Source organism: Larus michahellis, chromosome 4 (genome assembly GCF_964199755.1).
Source record: "Larus michahellis chromosome 4, bLarMic1.1, whole genome shotgun sequence".
Lineage (NCBI taxonomy): Eukaryota > Metazoa > Chordata > Aves > Charadriiformes > Laridae > Larus > Larus michahellis.
The window spans coordinates 84400367-84426684 of record NC_133899.1 but is presented as its reverse complement, the minus strand read 5'-3'; the positions used below and the strand labels follow the sequence as shown (position 1 = coordinate 84426684).

The window sequence follows — 26318 nt, the reverse complement described above, 5'->3', positions numbered from 1 at the left end:
CGGATATATCAGAATTATTTGTCAAGATTTAACTTCTTCCAGTGCCTATATTGTGCTGTCCTCTAGATGGTTGAGTTTAGGCTCATATTTTCTATCAGTGCAAAAATATAACTTTACTGTAGTTACTGAAGTAGTGCTGATTTAAAATAGCCCAGGATTTGCTTTGGTGGTTAAATTTAAAATGTTGATGGTCATTAAAATTAGACCTTTTAATGTCTGTACAATAATCTCATTTTCTCAGCTTTCTTAATTTACCTTTCTTTGTCATTAAAGTTAATGGTAGATCCTTAGGTTCACTACTCTTAGAATCATAGAATGTGTTGGGTTGGAAGGGACCTTTAAAGGCCATCTAGTCCAACCCCCCTGCAGTCAGCAGGGACATCTTCAACTAGATCAGGTTGCTCAGGGCCTCATCAAGCGTGGCCTTGAATGTCTCCAGGGATGGGGCCTCCACCACCTCTCTGGGCAACCTGGGCCAGTGTCTCACCACCCTCATTGTAAAGAACTTCTTCCTAATGTCTAATCTAAACCTGCCCTGCTCTAGTTTAAAACCATCGCCCCTCGTCCTATCGCTACATGCCCTTGCAAACAGCCCCTCCCCAGCTTTCTTATAGGACCCCTTCAGGTACTGGAAAGGGCTATAAGGTCTCCCCGGAGCCTTCTCTTCTCCAGGCTGAACAGCCCCAACTCTCTCAGCCTGTCCTCACAGCATAGGTGCTCCAGCCCTCTGGTCATCTTCATGGCCCTACGCTGGACTTGTTAGAATAGGTCCATGTCCTTATGTTAGGGGCCCCAGAGCTGGTTGCAGTACCCTAGATGGGGTCTCAAGAGAGTAGAGTAGAGGGGCAGAATCACCTCTCTCGACCTGCTGGCCATGCTTTTTTGATGCAGCCCAGGATGTGATTGGCCTTCTGGGCCGCAAGCGCACATTGTTGGCTCATGTCCAGCTTTTCATCCACGAGTACCCCAAATTCCTTTTCCGCAGGGCTGCTCTCTATCACATCATCCCCCAGCCTGTGTTGATAATGTGGGTTGTCCCGACCCAAGTGTAGGACCTCGCACTTGGCCTTTTTGAACTTGTCTTCTATTCTGTATGCTAAGTATGCCTAAAATTACATCGCTCTGGGATTGGGTCTTTTCCTTTTCATTTATGATCAAACAAAAACCCAAAAATCTTGTCCTCCTATACTTGTTGGCATCATTCGAACCAGGGATTCTTTGAGAATGTGTATAAAATATTTAATTTTCATATTGTCATCACCTTGTACAGGCTTTAAAACTTTGTTTTAAAATAGTTATTTCATAGCCTAGTCATGCCCTAGAGAGTCCATGGCACAGTCAAGCACCAGGTTTCTCAGTGCAGCATTTAATATCCATAAGGTCTGTATCATTCCTAGTCATTTTCACATTCTGTCCTTTAACAAATACTGTTTTCTTCTTCATTCTTTTGCCTATCCCGATGTTAACAGGAATATTAACTGTCTTGTTCCTGTTTTTATCTATTGTGTTTTATACGAATTATTCCAGTTCTATATCACGCTGAATCTTTAATTCTTTATGAAATAATTGACAAAAGCCCTATCGTTTAGTACTCTTCACAATTCTTCCTTTGGCATGCATCCCATTATATATATACACGCACATACACACACACACACATATATGGCAATAACACCAGGCTTAATTTTATCTAAGACTATAAAAGCGTGCTGTCTTATCTACCAGAATAAAGGGGATTTTTCTATGAATGCTTTGCTGAAGGTAGGAGTCATCACGTTTCTCTAGGAGAGAGAGTGCAGTCCTCATGTAATAAGACTATCAACTACCTTTAATTCTTCTTTGCCTTGCAGGTTATTTGTGTATATATACTTTTCCAAAATGCTTATTGGTACTTTTTGTATTCTAGTCTAATATTTTTTTTATTTGAATGACTCCAATAGGATTAATATCCGAGTGTCAAAAATTACTTGTCTTTCTGTTGAGTTCTGTGGACTGCAAGACTGATGTTCAGTGCATTCATCATACTACAAACGTTTTTCCAGGTTTCCTGCAAAATCACTTAGGGAAATAAATATTTGTAGCCTTTCTTTCTGTCTGTCTTAGTTTCTTTTGAACAGTCTGTTTGAACAGGTCTGAACAGTAGATCTAAAAAGTCAAGGAGAATCTGACACACTGGAGGCGTGGAAGAGTACATGGGGGAGCCAAACTAAGTTAGAAACTCAAGTTTACCTTCTCTACTTTATATTGTGGACAAATAATTTAGTTCCCTGGTTTTGTTTCTCTTCTGTAAGGTGGTGACCATAGAAATCATGCAGATTGATTCATTGAAGATCTTAATGCGGTCATATATGGTATTATTGCAGCCATATGAGTTCTTATTTTCACGTCAAGAAGTAGTCAAACCAATGTAGAAGTCACAATGTCAGATTAGGCATAGTAGGAATCCTTATAGGATTTCTTCTTTCTTTTGCGAATGTAGCATGCAAAATTGTCATTTCTGTCCTGGCTTCTTGCTGCATGTAATCTTATGTTTCTTCATTTGTCATTAATCAATCGAGTCAATTAAATAATTGTCAAAAAAAAATATCAAAACTCTATTAAGGTTTAACCAAATTATAGTTCTAAAAACATCGGTCCATAGAATTCATCAACTGAATAAAATATAAAGCTTTAATTGCAGTGAGCTGGGAGGAAAAAACTGCTAATGATTTTGGGTTTGGAACAATTATTACAGGCTAAAGAATCCAGTGATCAGAAAAAATACTATGTGTAAAATAACCTTAAACAAATATTAGGAAAATAATATAGTTCAGTGCTACTGATAGGTCAGGCTTTCCAATAAAAGAATGTATTTAGGTGGAAAACTTGAAGATGTCACATATTTGGTGTGGTAATTCATAAGAATTTAAACCCATTTGATTAACTAGAATTAATTACCTTTTTACAATGAAATGACTTAACTGGGCTGTTATTACCAAATAATAAACATGGAATCAATGGAATTTTATAGCATCTGTCAGAGGATAAATAGTAGGCAACCTAGAAATGGATTTCTTCAAATATTCTAAAGAAGGAAATTATGATAAAATTTTACAAACATAAGACAAACCCTGTGCCTAATACAATGAGCAACTGAATTTCTAATAGCAAAGCTGCTTAGTTCTGAATTTGCAATCTGTTGTAAAGCTGGTGTTTTATGTTAGTATTAGTGACAAATTATTTCGGGGCTGAAGCAAAAATAACCGAAGAGCACATTTTCAGTATTCTTCAAATTGAATGTAATATTTTTAAATATCATGAAGAGTTTAATGAAAAGGGAAAATGAAAATGATGTGATTGAGAGAGGAGAATCTTGCAGTGGTAGATCTGCCATTCTAGTCAACTTCATCTTGCTATGCTATTGCAGTTTTTAAATAATTAAAAACACATCAAAGCAAACTTACACACTTATTATAATGCAGCAAAAAGACATGCTCATAAGGACAAAACCTTTTAATTTTACTGTTTTATTCAAAGAATTACCAGTCTTTCAATTTTAATAGAGGGACAGTTTTCTATTTTTTAAAAAAAGACCCAGCTCAGTAACCAAATAGGTCTGTTGATAACTAGGTGAAAAGTACATTTTTGGATCATACCAAGGAGAGTTTTATGAATTGTTCAACAATGTCTGATTCTTCAACAGCTTCCTTTCAGTGAATGATAGCTCTAATCCTTGAGGTAAAGAAGTTTTTTCTTGAGCCTGAGTGCAGGAAGCTTAGTTGAAGAGCTTTATCCCATCAGAGGTATCTTAACCGAACGGTTATTTTTCTACTGTGTCCTATCGTTGTGTATTAGCACCAAGGAAGCTGCTCTGAATTTCCATGAAGAAAAATGGCAGCAGTGGCGGAGAGCAGCTCAAATGTGCCTAACACGTTTTGACAGAACAAAGAAATTTTAAACCCTGCATAATAATGAAAATACGGTTTCCCTGCACGGCATTTTAGAGGCTTCTGCACTGCTGAGAGTCTGATAGATTCCCATACCTCTTCCCTAGTCTGTTCTCATCTCAGTCAATTCAGCATCCCAAAATCTTGGCAATTAATTTTCATTCCCCGTAATCCTCCTATCTGCTCCTGAGCACACCACCTCTCTTCCTACCGCGGCTCAGCGAGGAGATTGCTAATGCTCCACTCAGGGTTAGGAGGGAGGCAGATCCAGCACGAGTGCCTAATGAGGATTACCTTAGAGGAAACATAAAGAAAGAGAGCAAATGGGACCAAAATGGTATGTAATACCAATTACTTAGGTAGATGTAACTCCCTAGCCCACAGTTTACACCTGCCAGGAGTAGAGGAAAATCAGTAGAGTTGAACAGAAAAATTAATTCACCATTTACAAAAGGAGAAGGTTGATTCACAAGGACTCTGAGCAGAGCTATGAGCAGGAGGTCAGCCTGCTCACACATGGTTTGACCTGCCCTGCAGCTTTATATGATCTGAAGTTACAGTCCACTCTTCTTTACCTTTTCTTCAACAAGTAATTTTTTTCTGGTGGTTGGTCTCTAAAATCAGCTCTGATAGAGAGCATCCATATTTCCCTGTCCCTACCCTGATTTATTTAGGAGATTTTAGGAGAGCTCTGCTTGCGGCATGCAGCAGCTCACACAAGGAATGCAGAGGAATGTGGACGAGTCAGCAGATGGAGTTTCATCTGTACCTAGAGAAGTTGAAAACCAAAGACGACAATGGGTGGATATACAGTAAAACGTGCCACCTTGAAATCCTGTGTAAAGTGGATCTAGGGAACATTGCCTATTGCTGCCTGTGTTCCTCTACTTCTCTTGCATCAAAAATATAAAAGTATAAAGCAAAATCTTATGTTTTAGCCTTGTGGGTGGAAAACTTTTTGTGGTTTTATTCAGTCATGATGAGTTTCTGCTCAAGCCAAAACCTTGAGGGCGTAAATTAACCAGGAATCCCAATAAAGAAAGAAAACCTGGTGTTTCTGTGTGACAGGTTCTTTGAGGTCTGCCCATTTCCGAAGGCAGGGCTAAATCTGAGGTACCCCATGCCAGGTTGCCGATGGCACTGAAGAGACTTCAGCGAGCCATGCTGCGGAGCTCGCTCTGCTCAGAGGCCCATTGGGCTTTCTTCTGTGTGTGGTTTTGTGTGTGGATCTGCCCACCCGAAACTCTTGCTTGGTAGCTGTAGTTAGAGATGACCAATTGCTGCTTCCATCTTCATACGAGCTTTGAAAGTATCTGTTCACTCATTCTTTTTAAACAGGGCAGCCTATGCGGAACAGTCCTCCACGACTTTAAATGAGCAAATTGTGTAGTTCAAAACATTCAAATAAAACAGCGCAGCTTCACAAGGAAACAAAGTTTCCCAGTGACATCTAGTCCACTAGGTATAATCACTGCGCACAAATACCCAGATCTGAAACTCTTTGAAAGTGCTACATGCTGCTGTAGTTCTGTCCAAATCCGTTTTTTTGCACTAACTTGAGGGTTTCACCTCCAGCTACAGAAGCAGAGTGTTCTACAGTTAGAGAGGTTAATGCAGATTTTCTTGATGACCCTTTATGATTTGTCGAATTTTCTTGTGCCATTCTGAAGAAGCTAGCACATCTTCATTCCTGTGACAGCCAGCAGTATTACAGAGCAAGTGCCGGCTGAATGGGAATAGAGCTCATGCTTATCTGGTGATACCTTGGGGGGAAGAGAGCATTTGTGAAATTCTTCTTGCCTGTCAGAGGAGTCGAGGCATTTTCCTCCTCTCTTCTCAATTCACTTTTCAATCTCAATAGCTTATTGGAATGACAGGGTATCAAAACCTCTGGAAAGCTAATACCATACATCAAGCACCTGTGTATTGCAGAGGTCTGACAGTGCTAACAGAATAGATGGATTTTATATAATCTCTGTCTCCTGAAAAGAATAAAAGAAAAATATTATAGACTTGACCTGTGATCTCGTGGAAATAGTCTGAGTTTTGTCTGGGTGGCTTGGCAGAATTGGATGTACTGAATACTGTTCCACTCGATGTTTAATGAGCAGATGAGTATGTAGAAGAGTAGTTGTGACCATTCTGTTAAACATAGAGGAAATCCTCAGAGCATTGGTTCCATTTCTTACAGCTGGTGTTTATTCCAGTGGCTGATCTTGTTTCAGGAATTTGAATTTCATTACCACGCTACTTCTGACATGTTGGTAAGCTGGGCATCTGAAAGAATCAAGATACCTTCCCTCACCTCCCAGTTTTCACTGAGACTCTGAAGAGTTTCCCTGGTTTCCTGTTTTCATTTTTCAACCTAAGAGAATTATCTACTGTGTCATTAACTCCGTCCACCAACTCAAACCCCTCCAGTCAGCGTGACAAAGTGTAATATATGCGCTGCCCACCGAATGCTGGGATGCAGCCCAGAAGTCCTCTCTCCGGGCAGCTCTCAGAGAGGAAAAGGAGCAGCCTTGCAGTGTGTCCCATGGGGAGTGGGCTTCTGGAGAGCTGGTGGCTGCAACAGGGACAGAGACACACCAGGGTGGTGGGTGCAGAAAAGGCCAGGAGTGTAAAAGCCAGAAGCAGAGGTGCTGAGAGATGGAATTGACACCGATGCCTTTCAGAGGGAGTCATGGGATATTTTCCTTTCTTGTTCCCCCACTACAGGCATTATTTGGAGGGGAACACAGTGGGGAAAATGGGTCCTAGCAGCCGTGGGCTCAAAGGAGATTGCTGCCTCAGCTGCCTGCCTCTCCTCCACTGCTCCTCTGCGCTAACCAGTTTCTTCCAGGTGCACCATTGGTAATGGCAGACTGAATTTTGAGCTTTCCCTCTTGGGATAGAGATGGGGGTGCATTTTTAGGTGAATCGAGTTGTTCAAGCAGATCCTTCTTCCACGTAACACAGCTTCTAGTACTGGGGACAGACGAGCTTGGTATGAAGATTGTTTCAATGTTGATTCAGTGTAAGGGTAGCTGGGAATTCAGAACTGCAGGTGGTAAGAACATATCGCACAAATACCAACATCCTAAGAAAAGTGAGTGCTGAAAACATCTAAAAAAATCTGTGTGTGTATCTTAAGTTTGCAGGAGTAACACACTTGTCTATCAGAGATCCTCGTGGTGTTGAATTGAAGCAGAAACATATGTACTGTGGTTGTGAACAAGGAAGTTTGGGGAGCTGTTGAATTATGCATTTTCTGGTTAAATTGCTGCTTAGTACTAGAGCTTGGCTTATGAAAGATGCAAATGTGTAGCCATCAATGTAAACTTTACTATGGAGGAAGCACGATGAAACGAGCAGGGCGCGTGTTGGAAATGAATATTTGCTCATGCAAAGTGAAAATTAAACTGATGCACAACACAGTTTATCAAAGTGGATTTTCTACTTACTGTGAAGAAAGCTTGTTGCTAACTTGATTGTAGAGCCATGTTTAGGAAATAGGACCGTGAGAGATTGGAGGGAATTTATGTTGTTAGGAGTTAAGTATGCAGAGTACCAGTCACAAAGAGATGGAAAAAGCCATTTGTAAAAAAACACTTCTTAATTGCTTCAGCACAGAGAATAAAAGCTTTATTTTTGAAGGAAGAAGGCAGGGAGAATTTTTCTGTCTGATCTTTTGCCCTTGGGATGTTTTGTGCAGCCTGGCTCTATTTCATATCTGACTGCTGTTCATCACCTACTCTGGCTGGTACAGCACTCAGTTCTGGTAAGTGAGCCGCAGCAGTTCTGCTTTTCTCAAGGCTGAAGCATTACCAGCATTGCTGTTGCAATAATGCTTGGAAAGGCATGAACAAATTAAGGGTGTAGTAAAAACAAAAGCAGTGTTTTCTCCTCACAGACAATTAAAGCATCGTAAATAATCATGTGAGGATTTACTTAGGGTGAAAAACATTGGCACCTCGTAATAATCTGTTCCTTTGTTGCAGTTACCACAAGTATTCAAGGACTGGCATTAATTAAAGTACTTCTAAATGGGATATTACTACTGAGTACGGTACTAATAGGCTTATTTTTCTTCATTGCTGTTGCATTTATCTTATATATGCTTTTGTTTTACAAGCTAATTTGATATATGTTACTCCTTTATATAATTCCTTAAATGATTTGCAGAACACTGTAAACAATTTATGTGTGATGTTTGCATTGCCTAAAGTATTGTAGATAAAGTTATTAGGAAGATGGAAATACAGTGTCTTTTATAGGAATGTATCAAGTCAAAATGGGATTCCTTGAGATCTCAGAATTCACTTTGCAAAGTTGTTTACATTTATTGCTTTTTTCCTTTTTTTTTTTTTTTCAAAGTTTCCTCAAGAAGGTGCCAGGCTGATAAATACAGCTTTTCCTGACGCGCCACCAAATTCATGAGTGATCTGTCCTGTGCTTGAGACTTCCCTGAGCTCTCAGTTAAACTAAGGCCTTTCCTAATTGTAAACAAATGCGGTGATTGACTCAGTTTGCTTCATTCCTCTGAAAGAACAATAAAAAATGAGGAAGGGAAGGGGAGAGAATTTAGATATTTTCCCTTGTCAGGGCCACATGCTGGTTTGCTAATATTTTACATAGTTGCTCGCCTAGATAGCTATTATTTTCAAGTACATCTCATTCTTGCTGTGCACTTGTACTTATTTAGTATTTGTTTTTATCTTTGTGGGGGGGCTGGGAGGGAGGAGGTTCTACATGTAGAGCCTGGAGCTACTTCAATAAATGAATTTAACAATGGCAATATAAAATGAGCTTACTGAAACCAGACAGTACTCTCAGAGCCGGAGAAGAATTTCTCCGGTCCCTAAATAAACGAAGACTGTTACAACAAACAGACCGTTGTGGCTCCCCCATGGAGGCAGATTTCAGTGTGCTGCAGGGTTTTCTTACAGCACAGCAGAAACGCATCTGTGTCTATATGAACATACACATACATATATGAGAAGCAAATAACCTCTCGTTTGTTTGGGATTTATGGCTTCCTAATTACAAATGTGGAGACACTGTGATTTACTACTGTCTTACTTCATAGCACATGAAGTTGTATTTATATAATGTTTGGATGGAGAACTCCTAGCTCTTAGCAACAAGTTTGATGCAACAGCTGAAATAGTTTATACTGTAAAGAATTAAAAACGTGGTGCTTTACTGATCATTTTTTCCAATACTGGAAAGATTTAAACAAGCAGGAGAAAATTTGTAGTAATCTTTTATCTCTTTTTAATTCAGAAGTATCCTCCTTTAAATTATGCTTTTCCTACAGCCATGTTTTTAGGGTTAGAGAAAATAGGTTCTGATCTTATAAAACAAAGCATTTTTTAAAGTTAAGTAGTGTTATTGAGGTGATAAGTCTCTACCCTGGCCATCCTTAAGGGGAAAAAGAAAGCAATACAGTATTTACTAAGAAATTATGTTAATGAATCGAATGTCGGAATCTACTTGTGGACCGATTTTACTGATGTAAGAAACAGTATCTCGTTTCTGAGCAGTATCTCATGTCTCTGGCAGACTTCCTGATTCATGTTTTCAGTGGAACACGTTGCAATTGGTAGAGGAAACATGAGCAAACTAATAGTGATTTAGTAAGGTTTTGAAAGTATTTTGGAATAATGCGAAAACTTCTGTGGTAGACAAGAGGCTGAGTTAAAGGAGTACTAAATCTTTAAGTCCTATACAATAAGATTTAGAGGGGAAAAAAAAAAAGTGTGGTGGTTTTCTTTCCCCAATGTTCTGTGATTATGACTATCATTTTGGATGCAGAATTATTTTTCAGAGATTTATGGAATACAATAGAGAGACACAGTATGGAAAAATATTATCAAAATAGAATTCTGAAATTTCTTCTTTACCTCTGAAGAAATTAAACACTCGGTAATGAAACTGGATAAAAAAAACTAAGCAGGTTGTATAGCAGGCTCACTTCTTTTATTAGCAAATACATTTACACCTATCTTGAAACACATGCACACACACAGTTTTCTAAACTTCTAGCTTTGAAAACTTGAACCAAGCCCAAAAAATCAATTTCAATTGAGGCTTATTCAGACTGCTAGTACCGTCACTTAGTGTCATCACGTGCAAAACATCGGCAGTAGCAGACTTTACTAAGAATTGCACTGATGATATGTGAGATAGAGTAAAATCTGTCTCATTTTCTAAAGTAGCTTTGCAGTGTTAACCGCAAGGAGAAGCAATAAAAAGTAGTTTATTGCACAAATGCCTCTCCGAACACACCCAGTAGAACTGCAAATGAAAAATGGACCTCTTTTATATATATAAAAATTTCTCATCATAACTACACATAAAAAAGTTATGTTGGCTCATGTAGCCCGTAGTGTTTACTAGTAAAACCTTAACTTTTTGATCGTTCTAGATTCAATAATAAGTACTCTCTGAACTGCTCTTCTATTTCTTTACATAACGTCTTCAAAAGAGGAAAATCAACTGCAGTAATCCCTCCCCCCCCCAACTTGTTTAACAATCTTTCCAGTGCCCTTTGAGCCCCGCCGTATTGATTCACTGTTAGTGACAAAGACTCAAATTAAGGAATGCAGAAAATACTATTGTAATATCCAATATCTTCACAAAGTTAGGGATGTTCCCTTTAACATTTATTAAGATTTGCATAATTTTGCATTGCTTTGAACCTGTGTTACACCTTGTTTTCTTATAATAAGCAATGAGATAATTGGTCTATATACCTATAGACCTAAACTAAATACCCAAATCTATTTTGATTCCCAAGCCTAAAAAATACACTTATGCTGTGTTTAGTTAAAAATGCTGGGTTTAGCTTTCAATTTGCATAAAATTGTTTTCAGAATTGGCACAGTTTACTTCTGCTATATATCTTTCTTGTACTTTCTGTTTTATACGCCTACTGAGATCCTGTACTGCAATTACTGCCATATGGGAAAGCAAGTTTAATTTTACAGTGGAAATCCAAGGTTGGGTAATCACATTCCCTGTCTAGAAACAGATACGCATTAAGAGTAAAAATCATCCTATTAGATCTATCAAGCAGATCTCAGATAAGTAGCAGAGACTATGATTTATTTGAGATTATCTACAGAAATATTAATGTTATCCTCTAGATTCTTTCATGCCAGATATGTCTTTTTGAATTTACCATCCTTTCTGCCTTGGGATCAAAGAATTCAAAGAAAAAGGGGAATGAGTGAATAGGGCAGGCATTTTAGACCACCTTCTTGCGTCTGTCTGGTTTCAACTTTTCCATTCTGAAACCGGGTGAAACTAGGGTCTGGCGCAAACCGGAGGTGGCCGGTTTTAAGCCCAGCTTTTGGGTTAGATAGGGAATAATGTCTGTGCCGCACCGCAGGGCCAGCTGCAGGGGCCTGGGAGAGCACAAACTGCTGTATCTCAAAGCGCTGCTGTGAGCAGCAGCTGGTTCTCCCCAGATGGAGTCGGGCCCGGCTCTGCTGGGAGGTGGATGGACAGCAGTCTGTTAATGTGATCTGACACGCTGCGCACATGTCCTCGCCACTGTGGCAAGCACACAATAAGCACGAGCGCTGCAGGAGATCCAGTGAACGCTCCCTGCAGAATTCAGCTGATATCTTTTCAAAATCGACATGGCAACTTGTGACAGGTACGGTCTAACAGCCATATGTCTCTTGCCTAATTACAGGAAAAGTTGCCCGCGTGCCTAAAATTAGTCAGAGAAATAAAGTCTCAACATGGGGATGCTCAGCAGCACAGAAGTGAAATACTGGCGAACCAGGGAGAACGGTCCTTTAATTAGTGTCGCATGAAATGCGTGAATGCCTGCAGTACCTGTCAATGAGGCAAGACTACAAAACCGCTGTTTTGCAGAACTAAGGAGCTTGTCCGCATGAGTTAATGTCCAGCAGCTCTGCTTGGGTGGAAGTTTCCTCTCCCAGGTGCCTCCACACTAACGGTGTGCGCTATTCCCATGTACCTGGGGCAGGAGTCGGTTTACGCACCTGAGAGCAACGTGAGCATCTCTGGCAACGCACCAGCCCCTGATACTCACCCAAAAAGTGTGCAGCTGTTCCAAGGAGATAAGCCAGTGATCTAATACTGACAGCTTAAAGTAATTCTTCATAAGGAATGTGGCAGTCATTCATAGAGTCTTTAAAATAGTATTTTTCTCTTTTTGTTTTTCTCTTATTGCACATACAACTGCAAGTAGCACTGTGTATCTTCCCTTTTTTGGAAATTGTATACGTTCAGGCAAGCAGCAGGTCTTACATATGTAAGTATGCTTATGTGGGAATTACTTAAAAGGTTGTTCTTTTAAAGTGTTTTAATTAGTTGACTTAATTTTGACAGTATACAGCAGTTCAGAAGAGGCTAAAGGTCCTCCGCGGATGTATGCCTTGCTTTACTACAGTCAAAACTGGAAAACCAAGTATCGTTACACGAGAATAGCTCTAACTGTCGTAGCTATTCGTGCACTGAAGTATTCAATTGAACTTTTCCCTCTAAAGCCACAAGCCAAAAACTTTGGTCAAACCAGAAGTGGTCTTATCCTTGAGGAGTTTTCGAAACAGCTGCCTTTTGACCAGATTGGCGGCTTCTCGTTAGGGCTGATACTGCAAACAACTACAGCGGTAGCGTGGAGCCATCTTGCATAGCGACTGGCCGTATTACGCTCGTTTAGCATTAGCCTCTGGTTTTAAGAACATTCATTTAATAGGTGGTTTGGAAAAAGAAAATGGATTGTAGACTTTATGCTGTGAGAAGGAAGACATTTCACATAACTTGAAAACTAAGCTTTAAATGCTCTCAGTGCAGCTCAGAAAAGTGGCTTTGTAATCACGTCCGTGTTTAATGCATTTCTTCAGACTGTAGAGGGGAAATGTTAAGGGTGAGGGAGGTTTTTTTGAGGCTCTCAGAATTCTGAAGGACATAATCAAAGCTAGATGATGTTTTCTGCATTACTGAAGAACAGAGATAAATTTCTCCTGATTGGGTCCATATTCTTTCTGCCTAATTTTCAGCACATTGCTAAGATACCTAAGTTTGGAGAGATGTTTCTGATGCCCTGTACAGTACCATTAGATAACAGGCGTCTCCACAGGATTAATTCATATTTTAAAGAGGAAAGGACAGATTGAGGAAATTTACAGTTAGAGTGTTTTTCTTTCTTTATAAGAAACTACAAGACAGATCATGAAAATGGAAGGCTACAGCTTTTCTGTGAGGAAAGCTCTTAAGGTATTAAATTATCTTGTGTCATCTGAGAAAAATGTTATGACTTCTTTCTTAGAGCTTTTAATATTCTTTTTTAACTTTTCTGCATTGTGGCAGTATATAGCCACCTAACAGACAAGCGAACACCTATATAAACATTTAATACTGCAGTTTGAATGTGTTTTATTACTTAACAGGACAGATGCCAAAAAAAAAAAAGCCCGCCAATTAGCTTTTACTTGGTTTTAAAACAATTCTGCGATTTCCAATAGCCAAAGGTGGCACAGTAAAGGCTTTTATTGCCTGAAAATAAAAGAACAGTCTAGAATCTCCTACTGTTCTGCAAACTTTTTTTTTAAATAAATTATCTTACTAGCAGCTCCAAGTTTACCTACCAGCTGTTAATTTCCGCACAAAAGAAAATCAATTCCCTTCATTCCTTTCCTCTGCCACCTGCTTATGATTTAAAATTTTGGATCAATATTAACACCTACTGCCCCAGTTCTTTTGGAAATCATTAAAAACTATTACAATCTGTAAATATATTGTATTGTAGACATAGGAAGTTGAGTGGGAGAGCTGCAAAGTACTTGCCGAGTAAAGACAATATTTTAGCAACATCGTCACTGAAAATCAGAGCATTTTCTGTCATTTCTGATTATGATGCTTCCTGTTTCTAAAATATTCTGGTTTTACTTTTTTTCCAATTTAAAGGGGTTTTTGCTTTGGGATTTTTGTCTTAAGTTTACATACAAAGAGGATCTGAGATTGCAAATTTTATTTTCCCTTTCGTTGGAGCACTCATCCTTCCGCTAGACTGGAACCTATGACTGTTTCTGACCAGGAGCACAGGCTCGACGTGTTCTTCAGCATCCTCCAAGAAGCTGTCTCCCACCTCTAGGCTGTGCCAGCAGCACTGCCCGTGGGGCTATGTCAGTCTGCTCAGCGAGAGAGGGGCAGATAAAGGCTGAACGGCACGGAGGCTGTGAGGGTCTTGGGTTTGGGACAAGGTGCTGCAGTTTGGAGCCCCTTCTGCACTGGGCTGAAGAGGTCTTTCCTGCCTGTTTGGAGAAGGATTCCTTGATACGCTGCAGAAATGCCTGGCTCAAGTCTGCTTGATGTGTGGGCTGGACTGACTGTGTTGCAGTCCGGTTGTAAGTTTAAGAGTCGAGCCGGGTGACTCTTGTAATGTTGAAGCGCTATTCTCTTACAAACCCAAGTATATTCGATTCTTCTCCATTTAGAATTATAAAATATGGGACATTAAAAACTTTGGAGTTAAAATTATAATATTGCTAGGCACTACAATTTTAAAAGATTTTTGTATTCCTGTAGTACTCAAGTTTTCCCTGTTGCTTATTTTGAAAGCGTCTGGCATTTACCCATATTGAAGGCAGCAGGTTAGGTACTGCTGTGTGTGAATAACGGGTAAAATGCCCTCTTCAAATTTTAGGACTCATTTTCCTACACAATTTTTCCTCTCTGTTACATTTAGAGACTTATGCTATAGACTAAAAAGCCCTGCAGGAGATTGAATCATGCGTGAACTTTTATACAACTTTCTGTTTGAACCTGATGGGGTTTTTCTCACCTTTCTCTTCAGAATGGTCAATGTTTTACTGAAATGTTGGCAGACGGGGAAGCAGGAAGGGTGCCAACTGATTCTAACGTTTCAACAACAGGAGAAAAAAAAAAAAAACAAAAACAAAAGAAAGAAAGAATAGCTGGAGAATGTACTGTTTTTCTGGAATAATAGCCTTTCTCAAAGCACTCGGTTCTCCTTGAGCTGTGGCTGCTTCCAGTCATTTCTTAATGTGTAAGCACAGCCAGGCTTGAAACTGTTTTAGGCTTTAGCTTCCAACTGTTCCATTTATCTCCAGCTTGACAAGGTAGCATGGTAACCATTATATTAAGCCACAAAAGGAAAAGTCGTGAGATAAATTGTGGCTTTTCGCTTTGTTCTTTATTCTTGTTTTTCTGTAACCGTGTAGAGCAGACGCTGCACAAAGTTTGATGGAGTTAGTAAGTCTCAGCATACAAGGACGAAGAAGTGATGACAGTTACAGTTTGTCGTGACAAATCTTTTGTATTATCATTATCATTTGTCCCTGCAGCACATAAAAAGCAATAATCCAAATATTAAGATAACATTAATGACTTGCAATAAGCAGACTAATCGTTCGGTTCTTGCAGCACTGTTAGAGGCTAAGAACTTTACTAGTGATGCTGCTTCTCTTACCAGAGCTATTTTAAGATTATGCTGCCTGCATGCCTTCCCCCTTAATAAAACCTCACTACATGTGTTTCCTTATTCGTCATGAAGTCTATTACCGCGTGAGCACGTTCAGAGTTACATATTTTGAATTAAGATCTCTTGAAATAAACCCAGCCTCTTTCAAAGAAGAAAGTGTAAGCTGGTGGTATATGACAAAGATAATTAATTATTACAACAACATATCTTTATAAATGATCCAGAGTCATAAGCAAGAATTTCTCAGTCATTGAATTTCTGGTCTCCAGATAGATGAAGTCATCATTTTTGGTTTGGGCTTGGGGGGTTTGAGCAATTCTGTGCTATTCGAAGTAAATCTGACCCATTCATATTTAACTGTTGCAGACCAAAGTGTGAATTTGATAAGCTTATTGGGCTGAGTTTTATGATGAGCTTTTTTTTTTTTTAACGTTGAGCAGTGTGTAATGATGTGTGAATGTGTGCATAAGCATTACAGTTAGGAAATCAGGATATAAACAATGCCTGATTCCCAATAAGGTTTAAGAGAGCTTGCTTCCTGCTATGCGTAAATTTGTTCAAATGTTCTGCTCTCTGTTGCACCAGTGGGGATATTTTTAATTTGTTCTTGGCTTATGTTGCTCCTTTCAAAATTTAAAAAGTTAAAAGTCCATCAGTCTAAATTTTGCAATCTAAATCTAGGAGACTTCTACCAGCATTGTAATTAGAAACTAAGCAGGTACTTAGGAGTGAGCAACTAGCATCTGTTAAAAATCTATATACCTTTTTCTAAAAAAAAACCAACAATAAACCAAACCAAAAAAGGGTCTTATTAGCTTACTCCAAGGGAGGTATCTTTAAAGATTTCATTATTTATAGGAAGAATCAGAAAACGTACATCTTCTGTAGCAGCTGTGTGCTAACAAGGACAATATTATCAACCTTACCTGAGCAAACTTGGCAATTACATGGCAATTTTGAGTGATAATCATAGAATGAGAATGGGGCTCCCTATAAAGAACTGACCAATAGAAGGGGAAAAATGCCTGTCCGTATTCCATAACAGATTCGTGGTAGAGTTGTGACTTGTGGGATCAATAGATCCTTCCACTATGTAGGTCACTACATTCACCCACTTTTACACTGAGATCAGTATCTTCTGCTTGACTAAAACACAGTTTCTCTTTGAACTACATCTGATCTTCTGGGAAGAAGTCCAGCCTTACCTTGGAGACAAGACATGGGGAGCCCACTGCATTTCTTGGTAGTTACTTTAGTGATTAATCGCTGATGGACTTTTAGAAATGTGGGTAGGTTTCTCCAACTCTCCTGAAAAAAATACATCTAAAAAGACTGCAATGCTCAACGGTATTAGTAAATCAGCCCTGGTAAGTCATTGTCCTGGTTTGGGGTGAAGCAGAGCCAACCTTCTGTTCAGTGAGAGAGGCTCTTGCTCACACCTGTTGCTGTGGCCACCAGGGTCAGCTGACTTGGGTGTTTACCCCATGGAGGGGTTGCACCTGTGACACAAACTGGTTATTCCATCCCATCTGCCATGCTCAGTATAAAAGCTGAGGTGGGTTGAGAGGCTGGGTTCTTCTCAATGGCTCTTTTTCAGTGGACTGCTTCTCCAGTGGCTCTCTTTCTTCAATGACTGATGTCTGAGGAGGACCCTGTCAGCTCATCTGCCTTTTGATCCCGGTCAGTGTGTTCCAGTTCCCATTTGTCGCTGAGTCCAGTCTGGAACTTCCCCAGTGCCTGCCAGTGACGTCTCCCTGGGAGCTTGAGACGGTTTTGTGTATATTTGTATATATTGTATTTATTTCATTATTTCCTTTTTTTTATTTTAGTATTTATATTTCATTAAAGTAGTTTAGTTTTTTCTAAACTCATAAATCTCTTTATCTGTCTTCTTCCTCTCCTTCGAGCGAGCGGTGGGGGAGAGCATCTGTTGTCTTGTCATTGGCCAGCCCAGCCCAAACCATGACAGTCATGAACATGCTCAGTTATTGTTTCAAGATCAGACATAAATGATACTTTAACTTACAGTGGCAGATTCTATTTACAGCTATTTAGAATCCTTCACTAAATTCCTGCTAATGTTTCAACAGATAAGATTTGGAAAACTTGGTTGTAACATCTAATTTTTTCCTGCTCTATCTGAAATGTTTTCTTCCAAAGTTATTTTAAAACATATGTTTGAACTCTGATGTTTTGTTTTGACAAGAACTGAGTTTACCCCTGACAGAAAGGAAGAGCAAGGCCAGGAAGACAAAATTGACTAGATAACGACATGCAGTTCTTAAGGAGTTTAAGGGAACCAAAATGAAATCTTTAAAAAAGGAAAAGAAAAGAGAATGTCTGTTCATGGAAACGTTAATGGAGGCAAATGAAATGTGCAACAAATTAGAGCGGCTAAAAAGGGAATTTTAGAAACAAGTAAACCACATTGGAAAAAAAAGGTAAATATATGTTTCTGTAAAATAAATCTCTGAATATTATTAGGCAGTTAAACAGTGAGGGAACCAAATTTCTGCATTGATTTTTTACTAGAGGCAGATGAAGATCGCTGTCTGACTTGTATTCTTTGGAAGTATTTTAAGCCATAGTATATTAAGTATTATGTCCCGGAGAGATTAGACTTCATCAATATGTCTAAATTTCAATAAGTCATCATGCCTGAGTATAGTCGTTTATAACTGAGGAAGGTTACGAATGAAGCCACAGGGATGCTAACAAAATGGTATGAGCTGTCATTGAAATCATTTATCTTTCTGGAAGATAAACACTGAAATAGTCATGTTTATACATAATGTAACACCTTTTTTCTGTTGTTAATTTGACTAGTTAATCAGTTTACTCTTAATGAGTAATTTGTGAGAAAGCCCCCAAGTAGTGTTAAGAGTAAGTCATGGGGCTTACGCAAACGCTACATTTTTGTAGTGAAAACCCACCTCAGATGACTGCAACATGGAAGCATCAGCACTGTGAGAGATCCAGACAGACAGACGGCAGTCAGGGGTGTTATGTCTGAGGCAAAGTTTCACAATAGGTACCATATAAAAATCTGAACAGTAACAGTAAGAGAAGAAATTTGAACTACTGGTGAATATTTTATGGCTTCAAATTCATAGGAAACACCTAAGAAGGCATTTGACTTGTATACAGCTCCATGACATGACAGATGGTCAAAAGCGAGGGCTAAGATATTAAGATACATTCTACTATTTTGTACGGTGGATAATAATACAGTATCAAAATGTCATATAAAACAAAACTGTTAATTTGGGTGTCTGTTCAAAAAATATCGCAGGCAGTTACACAGCCACATAGTGCGGAAAAAGAAATCACTGAAGTACAGTTTTTACAAGTCTTTCAGGAGTAAATGAGTGAGTTTGCTTTCTGGACAAGCTATAGGCAACAAGTGAAACATCCCGGTACTTTGGGCTGAATAAGGTCAAAAAAATCAGTTGACTTTACTATATTACACCTTGATGTGTCTGAAAGGGAAACCGGAACTCTGCCAAAACTTCAGTTTCTTTTAAATTTAACTGTAGCACTGAGCACTGAAGGTCCTGATTTTTTTATTTTTTTTTACAATCTATTTTGGCAGCAATTAGTTTCTTATAGTCCTTTTTTTATCCTTCAGCTACTGTTAGGGTCTCTTGGCCTTAATTGCCTCTTAAATGCTTTTTCTGTGTGGAGTATAAAATAAAGAATAGTATATAAATGTTATTCAAGAGTCCCTACTTACTTTTTTCTCAGAATATATAAATAACAGGTTAAATTAAAAGTTTAAAATACAAAATGGATAAGAAGTAATGTTTAATCAGTGCAGTTTTGGCTGTGGAATTCACTGTCATGACCCTCGCTGTCCTATTCTAAACCATTATTTCAAAAGCTGTGATTAATATTTATTTTTATATACACATTTGACACAACCAAACTGTGTAGAATAAAATAGGATACTGAGATTTCAACTCTAATTGCCTGTATTTATGAAGAGAAATTGGCTCATAGAGACTGCATAATTGTCCTTTCTGGATTTGTTACATATCTTTTGTGAAGGAACAGGTTCTCAGCACACAGGTCTGGATATATTAAAACCTGTATTTCGGTTTTGTGGGGTTTTTTTAAAAACTTTTTCAGTGTCTTAGAGCCACTGAAAGACTCAATAGTTTCATGAAGTAAGGGACCGTTTTGGCATTAGCACTAGGGGTAATTGGTGAAATTTGCATTTGTTTTTTGTGATCAGCATAAAGCTTCTGAAGTGTAGGCAGTTTTTTTTCTTTTTCTGATTTCATATCTGAGACACAAGAGCTGCTTATCTGTGCACACTTACTATCTTTTTCCTTTTGCTACAGTTCAGTTTTCTGGCTTATGTCCATCTTTTCCATAAGACTGACAATTTTCAACTTCATTTTGAATATCTGTATTCAAATGCAGATTATGTCTTTGTAGCTGGGACCAAGTAGAAGGTATCTTTGAAGAAATGCTAATAAGAATGCTGTGATAAGGCACTGCTCCTTAGACATACCTTCCTTCTTAAGAACATTTCTTTGAAATCTAAACTAAAAAAATAAACCGTTTTGCTCTTATCAACATTGCTTTAATGTGCTCAGAATAGAGCAACTATATAAAAACAGGAAAGTTGATGGGTGATAGTGAGCTATTCATTTACTGTGCTGAATGTGGGAGGGTCTGCTTTATTCCAATCCATAAAGGGAATTTTGAAAGAAACAGCTATTTATGTTCCTTTTCTTCTTTATGATTTAGCTGATTACCATCCTGCATTTACTGAAACGACACACCAGCCCTGGTCTGCCCTCTATGTCTGCAACATAGATATGCAGAATACTGCAGCAAAGAAATGACTTTGATGGGAAATGCTATCAGGGTAGCTTGAAATCTAATGTATAGAATTTTCTTAACAAAAAAAAAAGAGAGAGAAAAGAATGCAAAGCTTGTAAATTACACTCTTTGCATGAAATTTGAGAGAACCTGAAAATTTGCAGATCCTGAAAGATTCTGTCTCTGTGAGACGGAGAGAAAACTTTCTTCACTGAGAAAAGATCACTGAAGAGAAAAATGTCACGCACAAGTCTACTCACAAGATACTGTGTGATTTACTACATTTATCAAATTCCACAATCATACTCAACAATTGCAAGACAGCGTTAAGGTTAAATAAAATTCCTAATAACTTTATTAATCTCTCTTAATGGCAGGTAAAATCCTTTTAACTGCATTCGGTATCGTTTTTCATATGGACCCATTAGAGTTAAATTAATGTGTTTGTAGAGATAGCTCAGTCATCCCAAATTACTTTTCTGTCTGATGTTCAAGCCTTTGATAGCGTACTTTGTGTTCGAATTGAATTTTGGAGAGACACTAACGATGTTAATGAAATTCTCTTTGTGCTCTAAGAGGGAGGAAAAGCAGAAGGGATTAACGTTTCAGGTGAGCACTGTTTGCAGTGCACATATCTCTTTCCCACAATATTACATGCGATTAGAAGTAGACATTTCTAGCATTGACATGTTCGCTATCTAATCTGAATTTGCTAAAAGCGCGTGTGGCCTTTGGATAACATGCATCTAGCATAGAGTATTTTTTAAAAATTAAGTTTTAAAAAATATTATCCTGAGTGTCTCATTTAAATGTTAATATATTCTGTAAGAACAGCACTGTTTATAACACTGAAAGCGCACAGACACTTGACTGGAACAAAAGTATAGCACACATCAGCTAAACAGGGAAAATACTTATGTTAGCTGATGTTTGCACAAACATGACACTTTTCTTTTTTAGTCTTTTTTCACACATTGGGCAACAGCACTAGGGGTCTCAGCAGTGGCAAGGAGAGGAGGCAAAGGGCTTTGTCTGCCATACTCACAGTCCCTGGAGTGTGCTGGTAGGGCCAAGTGCTAGGAGGCATCATGGCCTGTTGGCATCCGCCAGCGCTTATGCTGGTGCTCCTGTGATTTAGAGCAGCTCTGGGTGCATTAGTAGATGCACCTGAGGGGATGAGGACAAACACTTTTCTCTACAAACATGTTCCTATGGCTGAGAGAAAAGCAGTAGACCCTCCTCCATCTCCTTCTTCATGCTCCTAGTTCTGCTGCCAGGAGGGGTTTGGATGTGGAGTCTGACATGGGTGTTGGCCTGGAGCATCCCTGTCGCCTCAGGAGCAGGGAAGCAGTCAGCTGGAGCAGCCAGCCGCTTCCCGGATCCAGAGCCCACCCTGTAAGCAGCAGCTGTTTAATGCTCCCCAGTTAATCTGACGTGGTGACTCTCAGGCTGAGGTCTCCAAAGAAGATGGTGGCAGGAAGCTGAGGGGTAGCAAAAATGGTAACTGTACGCGTACCAGAAAAAAAGAAACCTGAAAGGGAGAAAAGGAAAACATAGCAAAAGAGAGAATGGGATAATGAAAATAATGAAACTGGTAGCTATACCAGTGAATGAAGATGTGACACAAGAAGGAAGAAATGAGGTAGCAAAAAACAAATTTCATAATTACCGATCTAAAGAAAATAGAAATACAGCCCATGAAATGAACTAAAGTGGCACTTATTGTCACGTCTGTAAAGGCCAACAAGTTTAATTTGCAGTTGTTGGGGAAGATTTTAAGGTGTTAGAAAAATGTAAAAGAAGCGCGGGGAGAAACTAGAGAGCAAGTTACAACCTTTGTCGCTCGCCCCCATGGGCATTGTTTGGAAGCAAGGAGCTGGGTGAAGGAGGTGGCGCAGCTGAGCAGGGGCTTCCTGGAGAGCTGCCTTCTCCTAGCAGTCAGCACGGCAAGGGAGGGAACTCAGGCATTGACCACCCACAGAACGATTATGGATCTGCTAGAAAGCAGGGATCTGAAAGCTGTACGGAGATCTGGCAGTAGGGAGACATAGAAAAATGAAGCCCCAGATGAGAGAGAATTGAGGTCAGAACAGGAACAGATGTGCACTAAAAATAGAAGGACAAGAAAAGAGAGATGCAAAGGTCCTTGCAAGTAGACAGATACCGGGGAGGAGGGAGAGACATCTTATTAAAGGAGAGATGGAAAAGCAATGATAACACAAAAGGAAGGAAAAAAAAATTACAGTGCAAATTAAGAAGCCTCTTCCCTCTCTTTTAATTCAAGTCGTTCTTGTTGAGCTCTAACTAAATCACCCCTTGAATCCTCAGCCTGTATTATTACTTGGAAAAGAAATGAACCTTGTGTAAAGGGCACCAGGGTAGACGTTACTGAATACCTCTGCAAACTTGAGATAACGACAGTAAGGGAATTAGTAGAGTTAAAGTACAGTCTGCATTTAGTTCTAATTAGACAAAAGATAGCAGCCAAATTACTACATAAAATTTAGATAGGGAATTCAAACAAGTTACAGAAATTGGGGAAATATATAACTTCTGGGTCTAGTATGATTCCCCGACTTCTTCCTAATGTATCTGCTCTATTCTGCCATTTTTTCCCAAATAATTTCACCCTTTCTTGGTGGTAGGCCAGAACATCACCTCAGTCATACCTGCATCAGAGACCCCAGCGAGGACCTGGCTGATTTCCTCTTTTCCTGTGACAGTCCTGGTAGTAGGAAGTTGTTTCTGGCAGAGGAACAGGGAGTGAGGGTTAAGTTCACTTCCAATACCAACAGAGAGAAAGAAGTATAACCAACCTCGCCAAATTTCTTTAGACTTTCTCTCCCACAAACCCGAAAGCATGCAGGAGGAAAAGTATCAATTCAGCAATTTATCGGTTCTCTTCTCCCCATTTTCTGCAACATCTCTAAAGAAAATACTCCTGAGCTGTAGTAACTCTTTAGGCCTGTCTTTGAAAGAGAAAGGACAGTGTGAGGAAAAAAAAATTGGACTCAGAAATCTTATTTACCTGAGAATAGATCCTGGGAGATCACAAACTAGCAAAGTGGATGGAGAATCTGGACGTTTGCCTTTTGCGTTATGAAGTGGAGCAACTGTACTGTACTCAGAAACCTGGTTGTTTAAATTCCAAGTGTTGGTACGCAGTGAATATCACAAAATGTTTATCTTGGCATTTCCAATGAATTCCTCAAAAAGAATCTTGTGGTTCCCAAATATCTAATTTTCTTGTTTCACTCAGGTTAGTATTTAAAACAGACGAGCTTGCCCTCTGAGTTACAACCCCAAGTGGTGCTGAGGCATAACGGCGACAAACTGACCATGTGAATAGATTTTGGTTGCTTGTTGAAGTACAGCAATTTGAAATGCTGCTTTGCATATGCATAGATAAGGTTTCTGTAATAGCAGATAGAACAAATGCTTTTTTCTCCGTCTTAATGAAAGATCATAAAAGGTTCATTCTTTTGTTCCTGTCGCTACCATTACTAGCTTTATGCCATGCACAACTTTCAAAGAACGAGGTGAAAGTAGTTTTACATGATTTCTTGTGCTCTCTTTCCATTATATTCTCATGTTTACAGCAGACTTTCTCCTGTTCTTCCCTCTAGCAGTTTTGTTATTATTCTGCTTTTAAATTCCTTCAAGTGATTTTCAGTAAGCTGTATGTAGTCTTTAATCAGGTAGAAAGAGGATAGTTGGCAGATTCTCTACATGTGAAAATAGCATTTTGTTTTTACGGCAGTGCTGTAAAAGAATTGGTACCAATTAACAAAATTACGTTGGTAATTAGCTCACCCAAATGGGTGGTCTACATAGATATTCTTCATTTTACGTGGGTAGGTTTTCCTTATCAATTTCTCTAGATTCGTTGCAGTCCATTAGCAGCCAATCCATAAGCAGTCTTATCCATTTCATGGTCTGGTTTATGACTTATCTCTGCTCTTCTGCCTGAATTTATAAACCCCTTTCCGCTTGTCTCTGAGCCCACATGTCATTTCCCCTATATTTATGATCGCATAACTTCTTTTAGCAGCTACAGTATTGTTTCTATGGAAAAATATGTGTGGGTGTAATTATAGGCAGCCCTCAAAAATGGCTACTGTGAAAATCTGGGATTATTTTTTTTTCCCAGCTTTTTTATTTCCTATAAGAGGCTTCTTCACCTGTCTGTAAACAATGCACTGATTTTAGAGAGGGAAGGCAGGAGATAACACTTCAACTTTGAGACTATGGTAGAGGGAGGATAAAGACCATTCTCTGCCACAAGAACGCCTGATGAGTGCGCAGTACAGCCTTGGTTCTTCCCACTTCTGCTTTGTGGGGCGGCTTAATAGATGACAAACAAATATCAGCTGTCTTTTGTGGCAGAGGAGGATGCAACGGGGCTGGTAAGGAGAGTCAGAGGGAAGGGCCCAGCTTCCCTCCAGCAGGTTGCACATACAGGAAGGGTAAAAATAGTACCAAGGGGGAGGAAAGATGAGACCTTGACAGTTCTCCTCTCCAAGTTTTTAGTAGGAACAGAACAGATGCCTTTGCTAAGGAGTGGTCCAAAAGGAACTAAAACAGGGGTGAGGGAAACTCAAAACCAAAAAACACTGGCAGAGCACTTGTGTGCAGTGGAGGGAGGGGACCAAAAAATGATTCATAGGTGTCAAAACGACGCTGTTGTGCTTAGGACCATTACAGACTATGGCAATATTTCATATGTAGACTGAAAATGCCTGTATTTGCACCTTGATCAAATATGCATGGGTAGCAAGATAAAAACATACACCAAAATAACATCCCTAAGCAGAAGACTGCATTATGTCCCATTACTAATTCCCAGAATTTACTGTTCATTTGCAAATGTTCCATTAGGGCCTGCTGACAGAACTTTCCATAACCATATTTGTGGTTTATTAATCTGGGACCTGTTATTTCTTGACAAACATGTAGGAGAACTACTAGTACCTGCCTCACCGCTGAGTAAATGGACCAGGACTCAAATGACCCTTTCTTGAAGACAGGAGCAAAAGCTTCTGATTAGGAAGAAACGACTGCTGAATTGGCTCCCCCTCCCTCCGCCGCCTCAAATTTTTAGGTCCTAAACTATGCGATATAAATGACCTAATGTTGAGCCCATTTCAATGAACAGCCAAAACTGCCTCAGGGAAGGATCACATCTAGCATTATTTATATTCATTTTTAGACACTAGTGCTATAATGAATATTGTCACTGTACTTAGTCAGTGGAGTTCCTTACCTGAAGAGTGCTTGTGCTAACCTATTCCTCAAAGCAGCTGTTGCAGCCTTTGGAGAAAGGTTCACTGCTGAAGATTTCGGTTTTCCTTGTGTAAGTCTTAATTGTCTTTATTGGTAGTGAATCCATTCCGCGTGTATTCTGGAAGCAGGCTTTGTAAAGCCCTATATACTACACTTGCAGTGTACGTTGTGAGAAAATGTTGCTGGATTTCAGTGGAAAATTTAAAGGGACTTCAGAAACAGTCTAAAGTGTGAGGAAAGAGAGTTTAGAAATACCGTGCCATACTCGGTAACCACAGCTGCAAGTATAGAAAATATATCTGTCTTAAAAGATATATCTTGTCTTAAAAGATAGTTAAGGTATAGAGAAGCATCAGAAATTCATAGTTCAAATAATATATGGCTATAGCAAGTAGGTTTCACGGATACACTGGTAGTTTTCAGTCTTTTGAGTTTGCCGCCCATCTGCTGTGCGAGGTTTTATGAAAGAAATTTTCCTTTAAAATGCAGTTGTGTTCTGAAATACGGGCCTGTGGAGTTCTGGACTCATTCTCGTTCAGTGATTTCTATATTTAGTATGTGTTCACTGTAAACAAAAGGCCTTTTTTCCCGTTTGCTTTACCTGCAATTTGTGTGCAGTCTTTAACACTTATATTCTCCTGTACTAAATAAGACTATCCCTGACACCGGGCAGTCTGATTTTTTCCAAATTATGGCCCTGATTTCACTGGTCTAAACCTGTTGTTGGTTTGTCTGCCCTCAGTATCTAACAAGAAATTTGCAAATGTTCCTGTTAATAAGAAACAGATATGCTGGTCTCCTAAGATCAGTTTGAC

At 39.2% G+C, this 26318-nt stretch overlaps 1 protein-coding gene and 1 long non-coding RNA gene across 3 annotated transcripts in view; one reads left to right on the top strand and one right to left on the bottom strand.

Annotated features, from left to right (window-relative positions):
- The window catches only part of SPON1 (spondin 1), a 238295-nt gene that overhangs the window by 135691 nt on the left and 76286 nt on the right, over positions 1-26318 (top strand). The gene's annotated exons all lie outside the window — the stretch shown is intronic.
- Positions 18260-23331, bottom strand: LOC141741619 (uncharacterized). The gene is made up of 3 exons (XR_012586435.1): positions 23249-23331; positions 22890-22965; positions 18260-21751 (listed from the first exon to the last, which is right to left on the bottom strand). It is a non-coding gene; the product is annotated as an uncharacterized LOC141741619 (long non-coding RNA).